We start from the raw sequence: 12141 nt of genomic DNA, 5'->3' as shown, positions 1-12141 counted from the left end.
GATAGTCAACAAGGCTGGGTACAATGATCGACATCAGGAAGAGTTCAGAGTTAAAAAAATTAAGATGTTATTCTTCAGTTGTACAAAACATTGGTGAAGGCGGATTTGGAATCGCAGCACTGGGGAGACACAGTGTAGCACAGGGAGCTGTGGCTCAGCAACCATATTGTGTCCTGCTTTGGTCACTGTGCTATAGGAGGGATACCAAAAAGAGAGCAGAGATCATTTACAAGGATGGTAACAGGCCTCAAGGGACTGAGGCATCGGGAGAGGCAGTGCAGACTAGGTCTTTATTCCTTGGAATGCAGGAGCAGGAGGGGTGATTTTATAGAGGTGTATAAGATCATGAGGGAAATAGATTGGGTAAATGCAGTCTTTTACCAAGAATGGGGGAATCAAGTAACAGAGAAGCTCGGTTTAAGGTCAGAGTGGAACGATTTAATAGGAATCCAAGGGGCAAACTTTTCACACAAAGAGTGGTAGGTATCTGGAACAAGCTGCCAAAGGAGGTACCTGACGCATATTCTATAACAATATTAAAAAGACATTTGGACAGCTACAAGGAAAGAAATGATATCGGTCAATCGCAAGCAGGTGGGACTAGTATAGATGGGGTATCTTTGACGGCAGGGGGAAGTTGGGCTGAAGGACCTGTTTCCATTCTGAACCCTCTAGAGCTGGTCTTTACTTACTGGAGGTTAGAGGACTGAGAGGTGAATTAATCGGCTTCGTTTGTATTTTCAGACTGATTTGAAAAGATGGAGATGAAGGCAATTTTATCAGAGCTAATCTTTGTTCCCTACCATTCCAATGTGGATCTCGGACCTGACCGAGTCTTGTGAGCCTAACTACTCCTCCACTCCATCTTCTCCTGATGCCTGCGGGGCTGGGAACAGTGAGTATCTTTTGGTGCTTTTCTTGACTGACTCTGTACTCAGTTTTAGCATCCTCATCCTTGTGTTCAAATAATTCCTTTCCTGTAACACGCATTAAACTCTTTGCTCTCCTCCATCTGCGGCACTTTGTTCTGCTCACATTTTTAGCCAGTTTAGATTGGAGGCCAGTGGCCAGTAGTGTGCTGCAGGGATCAGTGCTGGGTCTCATATAGTTTGTCAGAGCTTGACGATTTGTATAGGGAAGCACATGGGATAATTTATCAGTTTGCAAGTGACACCACAATTGGTGGTATAGCGTAAAGTGAAGAAGTTTTAAAAAGTTTTCAACAGGATGTTGATGAACTGGGATGGTGGGCAAGGGAACAGCAGATTAAATTTAACTCAGCCATGTAAAGTGATGCATGTTGCAAGGTTGGTCCAGTGCAGAATGTTCCTTTGTCCCATTTATTGATCTCTCTGTCGTTACAGAAACATGTAAAATTCTTAAGAAATTGGAATAGAAGAATAGCTTGTATTGTCATTCAAAAACATGTTTTTGGACGAAATTCCGTTACCCTCAGTCAACAATAAGAGGCAATAAAAATAAAGCAACAAAACACACTATCACAAAACCACCATAAAACAAAAAAACATCCATCACAGTGAGTCTCCTCCAGTCACCTCCACCTCCCCCACTGTGAACTGAGGCCAGAATGCCTTTCTTTTCCCTGCCATCTTCTCCCACGGTCATGCAGTCAAACTTGCCATGTCTGGGCGGTCGTGGCTTCCGACATTGAAGCCACCGCCATGTGGGGAAAATCCCACGGCCTATTGCCGGACGGTGAACATCCACAGCGGGCCGACCCAAGTCCCGCCATTCGAGGCGGACGAAGACGCTGCCATTGCCGGAGCTCCCGAGGTCGGCCCCCTTCCAGGGGCCTGCGAGCTTCTGATGTCCACAGGGCCCATGGCCGAAGCCTCCGAAGGCGAGTCGCAGCCGCATTCGCAGCACCACCACAGCCTCCGAAGACAGCCAGCACCGCAGGTGGTGAGTACAGTCTGGTCCATGGGCTCTGCGAACCAGAGCCCCAGGTGGTCCCAGCTGGAGGCTGCCAGCTCCAGGTGTTAGGTCGATGGTAGCAGGGCCGTCTTAACGCATGGGCCTGATGGGCACTTGCCCGGGGCCCCACGAGCATAGGGGCCCCATGCTGATCTGTGTATGTTAAGTGACTTGCAATAAATAAATACTACTTTAAAAATGTAGGTTCAATAAGTGCTTTTTTCGCAACATTTTCCATCCCTAAGTGCTTCTCACAGCGATCTGTAAGTGCTTTTCGCAACAATGTAGCACCCTAAGTCCATCGCTAAGTGCTTTTCGGTAAGTGCTTTTCGACGGCACGACAGGGGGGGGGGGGGCAGGTAGGGAAAGGGGTGGTGGGGGAGAGTAATGGTAGGGGCCCCAGTACACTGCTTTGCCCGGGGGCCCATAATGCTGTAAAAACGGCCCTGGATGGTAGGCCGCAGCGGGAACGGAGACACGACCCAGAAAAAAGGTCGAGTGTCCGTTCGGAAGAGACGCCGTACGGAATTTTTAATAGGTCCACCCCCCCCCCATACAGGTCACATGCTCAGAAACCAAACCATTAATATAAGTCACATGCTTTTAGAGAAACGCATTAATTTACCTAGAGTGGATTCAAAACTTTTCCTACTTTCACACGCAAGTTGTTATTAAGAAATAAACTTATCTCTATAGACGAGCAATCTCGCAGCTGCATGACCTTGCTTTACTGTTTCAATACACAGCACTCACAGTCAGACAGAGTAGTGGGAGAGGACAATAGCCCCATCTCTTCTGTACACTCCTTATCATTCGTAAAGGGACAAACACATTCTGTTCCCAAGGATAACATTTCTGCCACAAGCATCCATCTTACTGCTTTCCACTAAAATAAGCATTCATTTTATATTAGTTAAAACAACAAAATAAACCATCTCTACTACAACAAAATACAATATCTCTAATTGACTATATCAGCTAATTGACTATATCACAAACACTACAAACACTACAATTAAGACCAAAAAAAACAAAACACAGAAGACAAACGGACTGCAGGTGAGCCTCAGCTGCTGCGCAGCGCCGCCACCTCCTGTCAGGGCAGGCAAGATGCAGGAAAAATGTTCCCCATGTTGGGGGAGTCCAGATCCAGAGGTCATAGTTTAAGAATGAGGGGTCGGCCATTTAGGACTGAGATGAGGAAAATGTTTTTGCCAGAGGGCTGTGAATCTGTGGAATTCTCTGCTGCAGAAAAGAAAAGATGTATAACACAGCAACGAGTAGCCAGAAGCCAGAGGATTGGGAAACTTTCATTGGACAACAGAAGGTAACAAAACAGGCAATACGGGCTGAAAAGATGAAGTACGAGGGGAAGCTGGCGAAGAATATAAAGAAGGACAGTAAAAGCTTCTTTAGATACGTTAAGAGAAAAAGAGTATCAAAGTCAAATGTGGGTCCCTTGAAGGCAGACACGGGTGAAATTATTATGGGTAACAAGGAAATGGCAGAAGAGTTGAACAGGTACTTCAGATCTGTCTTCACTAAGTAAGACACAAACAATCTCCCAGATGTCCTGGAGGACAGAGGATCTAGGGGGGTAGATGAACTGAAAGAAATTTTCATTAGGCGAGAAATAGTATTGGGTAGACTAATGGGACTGAAGGATGATAAATCCCCTGGGCCTGATGGTCTGCATCCCAGGGTCCTCAGGGAGATGGCTCTAGAAATAGTGGACGCATTGGTGATCATTTTCCAATGTTCAATTGATTCCTGACACCAGAAAAACTGCTCCCTGCTACAATATCTCTTACATGAACTGCTTCTTGCCAACATCGCCTTAACCCTTTCAGTTCCAAACTCCACACATGCATCATTCTTCTGGTATCGCCCTCCTAAGGCCACATATTCTACTACACCTATTCTATTAAATTGGTCAGCCTCAAAACCACTTAATCTTCCCCTTCGTTGTTACCTCCTAATCTAATAGCCTTCCTAGTCGTTCAAACTCTTCTTCACACCATCAACATCCTCAGCCTCCTTATCATACAATTCAGTTTGTCTTACCACTAACATTCTTGAAGTACCAATACTTTCTAACGCCATCTGCATTCTTTTCAATACACATTTCAGAATAGCCAACCCCACAAATATACAAACAATTAAAATTCCCAGATACAATGCTATATTAATCAACTTGTCTGACCAGCCTCCGAAACCCCAATCACCCCAACTAGTCGACTCCTTCATGTTATCCATTTGCTCGCTTATCTTTATAATAAAACGAGTAATATTCTCTGTCTGATCCCTAACTCCCAACATACACCTACCTTTCACTATAGCACAAACACCACCTTCTCGAGCCAACAAATAATCTAGGGCATATCTGTTCTGCATAGTAAAGAGCCTAAGTTCAGTAAGTCCCTGGGTAACCATGTCGAGGGCCCCCGTGGTTGCATTACCCAAGATAGTGAGACCACAAATGAGGTAATTGCGATTATTGACAGCCAAATAACCTCCAGTGAAGCCTAGACTAAAGAAGCTCGCCCATCCCTATCCCACAGAGCTCCCATGTGTTCCTAGAGATGTGGGATCTTTCCACTTTGAACAAAATTCTTCTGAAACAGCTTTCGTCACCAACCTTTGACGAGACACCCACTGGGAGGGACAGGTTATTGTCATAGGAATCAGGGCTCCTATTGCCACCTCGGGAATGGTGGATTCAGGACATTAGTGGCTGTACCATTAAAGAAAAAGAAAAGATTTGAATCCGTTAAAAACAAGGTGCCATGACATATTGAATACATGTTTAACTCACCTCCTCTATTGTCCCTAAACTGCTCAGAGAACCATCGCGCATCTCTGCCACCTCTTTCTTTCGTCATCTGGGTAAAAGGGGACGTATAGTTTCCCACCACCACATGCGTTCTATTGCAGACTCCACAGACTAGTTGGATTCCCAAAGCAAGAGGAACACAGGTATAATGGTGACATTTACATTTCCCTTGGCCGTCTTTGACCTGACAGGTCCTGTTATCACAAAATGACATCAGGCATGTGATGTTGCTCGGGTTATCAACATATACGCATCCCTCCTTTTCCTGGTGGAAGCAATTCTCATATGACCTGAGATCATCTTTGGGTGTGAATTTGCACGGTTTGGCGATATCTGCGACCAAACATACGTCCTGTGAATGTGAATTATCCTTTGGTAACGGGAGACAAATAGCAGGCAGGGCAGTAAAAGGTTCATAAATAAGGTGGATAGGTTTAGGTGCCTTTATTTTTGCTTTCTCCCTCCAATTATCACATATAAGGTACTTTAGGGGGTCCCATTCTGGTCATGCTGAATAATGCCTGTACTGAGGTCATGGGTGGGTAGCAACAACTGACTGTGGGGAGTACATAGCTGAGTGAGCTCGAAGAAATAAGTTACCTCTTGGGACTACTCCGAGAAACTTGAGATCACGTTTACATCTCTGTAATGTTCTATGGGAATCCAACCTCCCGCACTTGGACATACATCATCAAGTTTACATTAAGTCAAATAACAAGGTAACATTTTATGATGACAGTCCTTCAACAGTCACGAAAAGTGAAGATGCCTCAAAAGTCCAATACAGGCCTTCAGTCGGCTGACGTTCCATTTTCCAAATCCCACCGGGTTATCATCATCACATTAGAGTACATCTCCTTGGCACAGGTGGTGATCGTGGTTAGGTTGCACTTCTTTCCTCCATCATACCTGGAATCAGCAAGGCTTTAAGACCAGATGACCACCAGGTGAATTTTCATTATACGTTAACCTCGTTCCGAGGAGAGATTTCAGCACGTAGTCTCCTGGTATTATGGACTCGTCCCCTTATGTAACTGGTAGTGGCTTCTGTGCCTCTTGTACCTGGGAATGCAGGACTGGTAAAGGAGGGGTTAATTGCTGTGCATAAATAATTAATTCATCGCTGAGAGCGTGTGGGTCAAAATAACTTTCACACACTTAATCATAATGTGCCCCTGACAACTCTATAAGATCTACTTATATACACTCAAAGGGTCAATAGACAATAGGTGCAGGAGTAGGCCACTCGGCTCTTCGAGCCAGCGCCGCCATTCAATGTGATCATGGCTGATCATTCAAAATCAGTACCCCGTTCCTGCCTCTAACGTGTTCAATCCCTTAATAATCCTATGTTTCAATAAGATCCCCTCTCATCCTTCTAAATTCCAGCGTATACAAGCCCAGTCGCTCCAGTCTTTCAACATATGACAGTCCCGCCATTCCGGGAATTAACCTCGTAAACCTACGCTGCACGCCCTCAATAGCAAGAATATCCTTCCTCAAATTCGGAGACCAAAACTGCACACAATACTCCAGGTGTGGTCTCACTCCAGGTGCGGTTCTCCAACTGCAGAAGGACCTCTTTGCTCCTATACTCAACTCCTCTTGTTATGATGGCCAACATTCCATTGGCTTTCTTCACTACCTGCTGTACCTGCATACTTCCTTTCAGTGACTGATTGTCAGTCCAATATGAGTGTCATTCCCTTTGTCTTTCCGGGATTATTTCATCTGCAAATTTCAATATCTGAGGCTTGTTTTAACGCCTCCTGGTGAAGTTTCGGATGCCACCAGGTTTCCTTTGCCATCCTGACCATACCCTCCTTACTAGCATGCGTAAGGAAGTGTATATAGTTGAAAGGAATGGGCAGAAAAACATCAGGTACACAAATTTGCCCAAGAGGGATAAGCCAGAGCCCAGTCAAGGAGTCAATGGCACAACCCTCTCGTTTCCAAGATCACGTTGCCCAGCAGGGGCATCCCCCTGCATTAACCCTACATCATCCATGTCTGGCAAGGCCGTTCTGCCCATTAGAATCTTTGGTTCTGTGGGAACCATAGTGCAGGATTCGCAAGCTACGGTGCAGGCAGTGATGTCAGCAAAGGGCATTTCCCTGGAAATTTTAGTCGCAGCCACCAGGATGGGCATTGCACTTGATAATGGCCAGTTGTGTTGGGAGGGCTGGGGCTTGCAATAGGTTGATCACATAAAGCTGAAAATGGGCAATCTTATAAAGGACGTCCAATGTCTGGTGCAGTGACTAGCACTGTTTTAGATTGCGGCATGCTTCTTCTTGTTGGGGTGAGAGAGTGTATTGCTGCGGTGCCTTGGCGGAGGCAAGGGTGACAGTAATTTAGTGTACACTGCCACGTTGGGGATCCACTCCGGCAGAAATTCACCAAGACCAGAAAAACCCCTCATCCGTCTAGGGGTGGTCGGACTGGTGTGGTTCCCAAAGGGTTCTCCATCGTACCCCCTCGGTTGGATTCAGGATAGCAGACGTTAGGGTGAACACATCTCTTGCGACTGTTTCGTACATGGTTAATGTTGATCTTATACAATTCACAAATCCAAACGCAGTCTGGGGCATTCCTAGAAATTTAGTATTTTTAATTTCCTGTTGGTTCTCAGCCTCGCGTTTCCTTTGCTCTTCGTTGCACTCTCTGATGAATTCAATTACTGCTGCTGCTTCCTCTTCTGCCTCAGCCCTTCCCCTCCTTTCATCCTCCTTTTCAGTTTCCCGGTCGCTATTGGTATCATCTTCCTCTGGGGGTGCCCTTCCCTGTGGGGGTGCCGATGCCAAGACTTCTGTTTGACGCTGCCTCTTATTAAATCAAATAATTATTCATTCTAACATTGCATCCAAACGATTACCCATCTTGCTGACTGATAATTCAACACAGTGCGTTGCAAATGACACAAATTACACAGTCGCATTCCAAACGTCACAAATCTTAATACCCCCCACAACACTACACACAAGCTCACACACCTCACAACACTTTCATACACACAATCGGACCCAATCTTACAGCGACTGTAACCCACGCTTTCAGGACTGAAACCTGAACAACGTCCGCACTTTCAGGACTGAAACCTGACCCAGTGGTATTGATATCGATATAATTTAATTATAGTCGACTCCCAGTGATACCAATCACTGACCAAAATATCTGCCGCTTCCAGTATTCACCAGACTGACCTGATTTCGTCAAGATATCACACAAGAGTTAGCGAATGGCCAATTCGTCATCAGACGACAGATCAGAGGAAACCGATGCAGTAAAACAAACCACTTGCATCGGGGGCCCAATTGCTCTCTCTGCCTCCGAGACTTCTCAGCTCCTTGGCCGCGAACTCGTGGTAATTGTCTTTTGAAATCCCACCGCTGCCACCAAAATGTTAAATCAAATTCTTTACCTTCAGTCTGAATAATCACACGTGATACTGGATTAGCACATCAGATTTATTCCACCATGGGGTTCTTCCCCAAGAGGATCTCCAGACTCAATACTAGTGTCTGAAAAGATCTCAACTCAGGGGAGGGGAAGAACAACTTCTCCACGATTGTTTACTTTTTTATACAGAAAAAGAGAGGTGTGACAAAAAGAAATCAAGGACCAATTACACATCTAATACAAGGACCAATTACACATCTAATACAATTCCCATGGTTACAGAGAAGACAAAATCATTGATACAGGTCACATGCTCAGAAACCAAACCATTAATATAAGTCACATGTTTTTAGAGAAACGCATCAATTTACCTAGAGTGGATTCAAAACCTTTCCTACTTTCACACGCACCCAAATAAGGAGTTGTTACTCATCATCATATATATACAGCCGGAAACAGGCCTTTTCGGCCCTCCAAGTCCGTGCCGCCCAGCGATCCCCGTCTACACCCACTAGGGACAATTTTTACATTTACCCAGCCAATTAACCTACATACCTGTACGTCTTTGGAGTGTGGGAGGAAACCGAAGATCTCGGAGAAAACCCACGCAGGTCACGGGGAGAACATACAAACTCCTTACAGTGCAGCACCCGTAGTCAGGATTGAACCTGAGTCTCCGGCGCTGCATTCGCTGTAAAGCAGCAACTCTACCGCTGCGCTACCGTGCCGCCGTTACTATCGTGCCACCGTTACTAAGAAAGAAACTTTCTTATCTCTATAGACGAGCAATCTCGCACTCACAGTCAGACAGAGTAGTGGGAGAGGACAATAGCCCCATCTCTTCTGTACACTCCTTATCATTCGTAAAGGGACAAACACATTCTGTTCCCAAGGATAACATTTCTGCCACAAGCATCCATCTTACTGCTTTCCACTAAAATAAGCATTCATTTTATATTAGTTAAAACAACAAAAGAAACCATCTCTACTACAACAAAATACAATATCTCTAATTGACTATATCAGCTAATAGCATAGATTCTCACCACATCCGAAAGATGTGCGGGTTTGTAGGTTAGTTGGTCCTCTGTGAATTGCTCCTTAGTGTGTTGGGAATGTATGAGAAAATGGGATAATATAGAACTAGTGCGATTGGACATCGATCGTGAGCTGGGTGGGCCGAAAGGCCTGTTTCTGTGCTGTATACATTAATGACTTGGATGAAGGGATTAAAAGTACCATTAGCAAATTTGCAGATGATACAAAGCTGGGTGGTAGTGTGAACTGTGAGGAAGATGCTATGAGGTTGCAAGGTGAATTGGACAGGTTGTGTGAGTGGGCGGATGCATGGCAGATGCAGTTTAATGTGGATAAGTGTGAGCTTATCCACTTTGGTGGTAAGAATAGGAAGGCAGAGTATTATCTGAATGGTGTCAAGTTAGGAACAGGGGACGTACAATGAGATCTGGGTGTCCTAGTGCGTCAGTCACTGAAAGGAAGCATGCAGGTACAGCAGGCAGTGAAGAAAGCCAATGGAATGTTGGCCTTCATAACAAGAGGAGTTGAGTATAGGAGCAAAGAGGTCCTTCTGCAGTTGTACAGGGCCCTAATGAGACCGCACCTGGAGTACTGTGTGCAGTTTTGGTCTCCAATTGTGAGGAAGGATATTCTTGCTATTGAGGGCGTGCAGCGTAGGTTTACTAGGTTAATTCCCGGAATGGCGGGACTGTCATATGTTGAAAGACTGGAGCGACTAAGCTTGTATACACTGGAATTTAGAAGGATGAGGGGGGATCTTGTCGAAACGTATAAGATTATTAAGGGGTTGGACACGTTAGAGGCAGGAAACATGATCACGATAACGATCATGATCATGATAACGATAACGGTGATAATAATAATTAATAATAATAATAATAATAATAATAATAATAATAATAACAACAATAATAATAATATTAATAAATAATAGTAATAATAATAATAATAATTAAAATAAATAAATAATAATAATAATAATAATACTAAAAATGATAATTAATAATTTAATAATAACAATAACAATAACGTTAACGATAATGATGACGATGACGATGACGATAACGATAACGATCACGATCACAATAACGATAACGGTCACGAATACGATAAATAATAATAATAATAATAATAATAGTAATAATAATGAATATTAATAATAATAATAATAATAACAATACTAATAATAATATTAATAATAAGGATGATAATTAATAATACTAATAATATCACTAACGATAACGATAACGCTAACGATAACGATAACGATCACAATAATGATAACGATAACAATAACAATAATAATAATAATAATAACTATAATAATAATATTAATTAATAATAATAATACTAATACAACTACTACTACTACTAATAATAATAATAATAAAAAATAAATAAAAAATAATAATAATAATTTAAAAGAATATTAATAATATTAATAATAACAATAATGTTAATGATAATGATAACGATGACGATGACGATGACGATAACGATCACGATCACAACCACGATAACGATAACGATCACGATATCGATAACGATCCCGATCATGATCACGATAACGATAACGATCCCGATCATGATCACGATAACGATCACGATCACGATAACGATCACGATCACGATCACGATCACGATCACGATAACGATAACGATAAATAATAATAATAATGAAAAGTAATAATAATAATATTAATAATAATATTAACAATAATAATGATAATTAATAATACCAATAATATCAGTAACGATAATGATAACGATCACGTTAATGATAATGATAATGATAATGATAATGATAACGATAACGATAGCGATAGCAATAGCGATAACGATAACGATAATTAACTACTGTGCCTGTGACCGTGAGCTCCTTGCTCTTTACCTTGTAGTCCGCCACTTCGACTACTTCCTCGAGGGGCGAACCTTCACCGCATATACGGACCACAAGCCCTTCACCTTTGCGTACGGCACGGTAGCGCAGCGGTAGAGTTGCTGCTTTACAGCGAATGCAGCGCCGGAGACTCAGGTTCGATCCTGACTACGGGTGCTGCACTGTAAGGAGTTTGTACGTTCTCCCCGTGACCTGCGTGGGTTTTCTCCGAGATCTTCGGTTTCCTCCCACACTCCAAAGACGTACAGGTATGTAGGTTAATTGGCTGGGTAAATGTAAAAAAAATTGTCCCTAGTGGGTATAGGATAGTGTTAATGTACGGGGATCGCTGGGCGGCACGGACTTGGAGGGCCGAAAAGGCCTGTTTCCGGCTGTATATATATGATATGATATGCCAAGGTGTCCGTCCCATGGTCAGCTCGCCAGCAGCGGCAGTTGGTTTTCGTCTCGGAGTACACTACCTCCATCCGTTTCATCGGGGGCAAAGACAACGCAGTGGCCGATGCCTTGTCTCGACCTGTGGTCCACGCCATCCTGCACGTGGTCGATGGCATCGACTATTGAGGGTGTGCAGCGTAGGTTTACTAGGTTAATTCCCGGAATGGCGGGACTATCATATGTTGAAAGACTGGAGCGACTAGGCTTGTATACACTGGAATTTAGAAGGATGAGAGGAGATCTTATGGAAACGTATAAGATTATTAAGGGGTTGGACACGTTAGAGGCAGGAAACATGTTTCCAATGTTGGGGGAGTCCAGAACAAGGGGCCACAGTTTAAGAATAAGGGGTAGGCCATTTAGAACTGAGATGAGGAAGAACTTTTTCAGTCAGAGAGTTGTGAATCTGTGGAATTCTCTGCCTCAGAAGGCAGTGGAGGCAAATTCTCTGAATGCATTCAAGAGAGAGCTAGATAGAGCTCTTAAGGATAGCGGAGTCAGAGGGTATGGGGAGAAGGCAGGAACGGGGTACTGATTGAGAATGTTCAGCCATGATCACATTGAATGGCGGTGCTGACTCGAAGGGCCGAATGGACTC

This window comes from Rhinoraja longicauda, chromosome 41 (assembly GCF_053455715.1).
Source record: "Rhinoraja longicauda isolate Sanriku21f chromosome 41, sRhiLon1.1, whole genome shotgun sequence".
Classification (NCBI taxonomy): domain Eukaryota; kingdom Metazoa; phylum Chordata; class Chondrichthyes; order Rajiformes; family Arhynchobatidae; genus Rhinoraja; species Rhinoraja longicauda.
The sequence above is the reverse complement of the archived record's forward strand: the minus strand, read 5'-3'. Positions refer to the sequence as shown.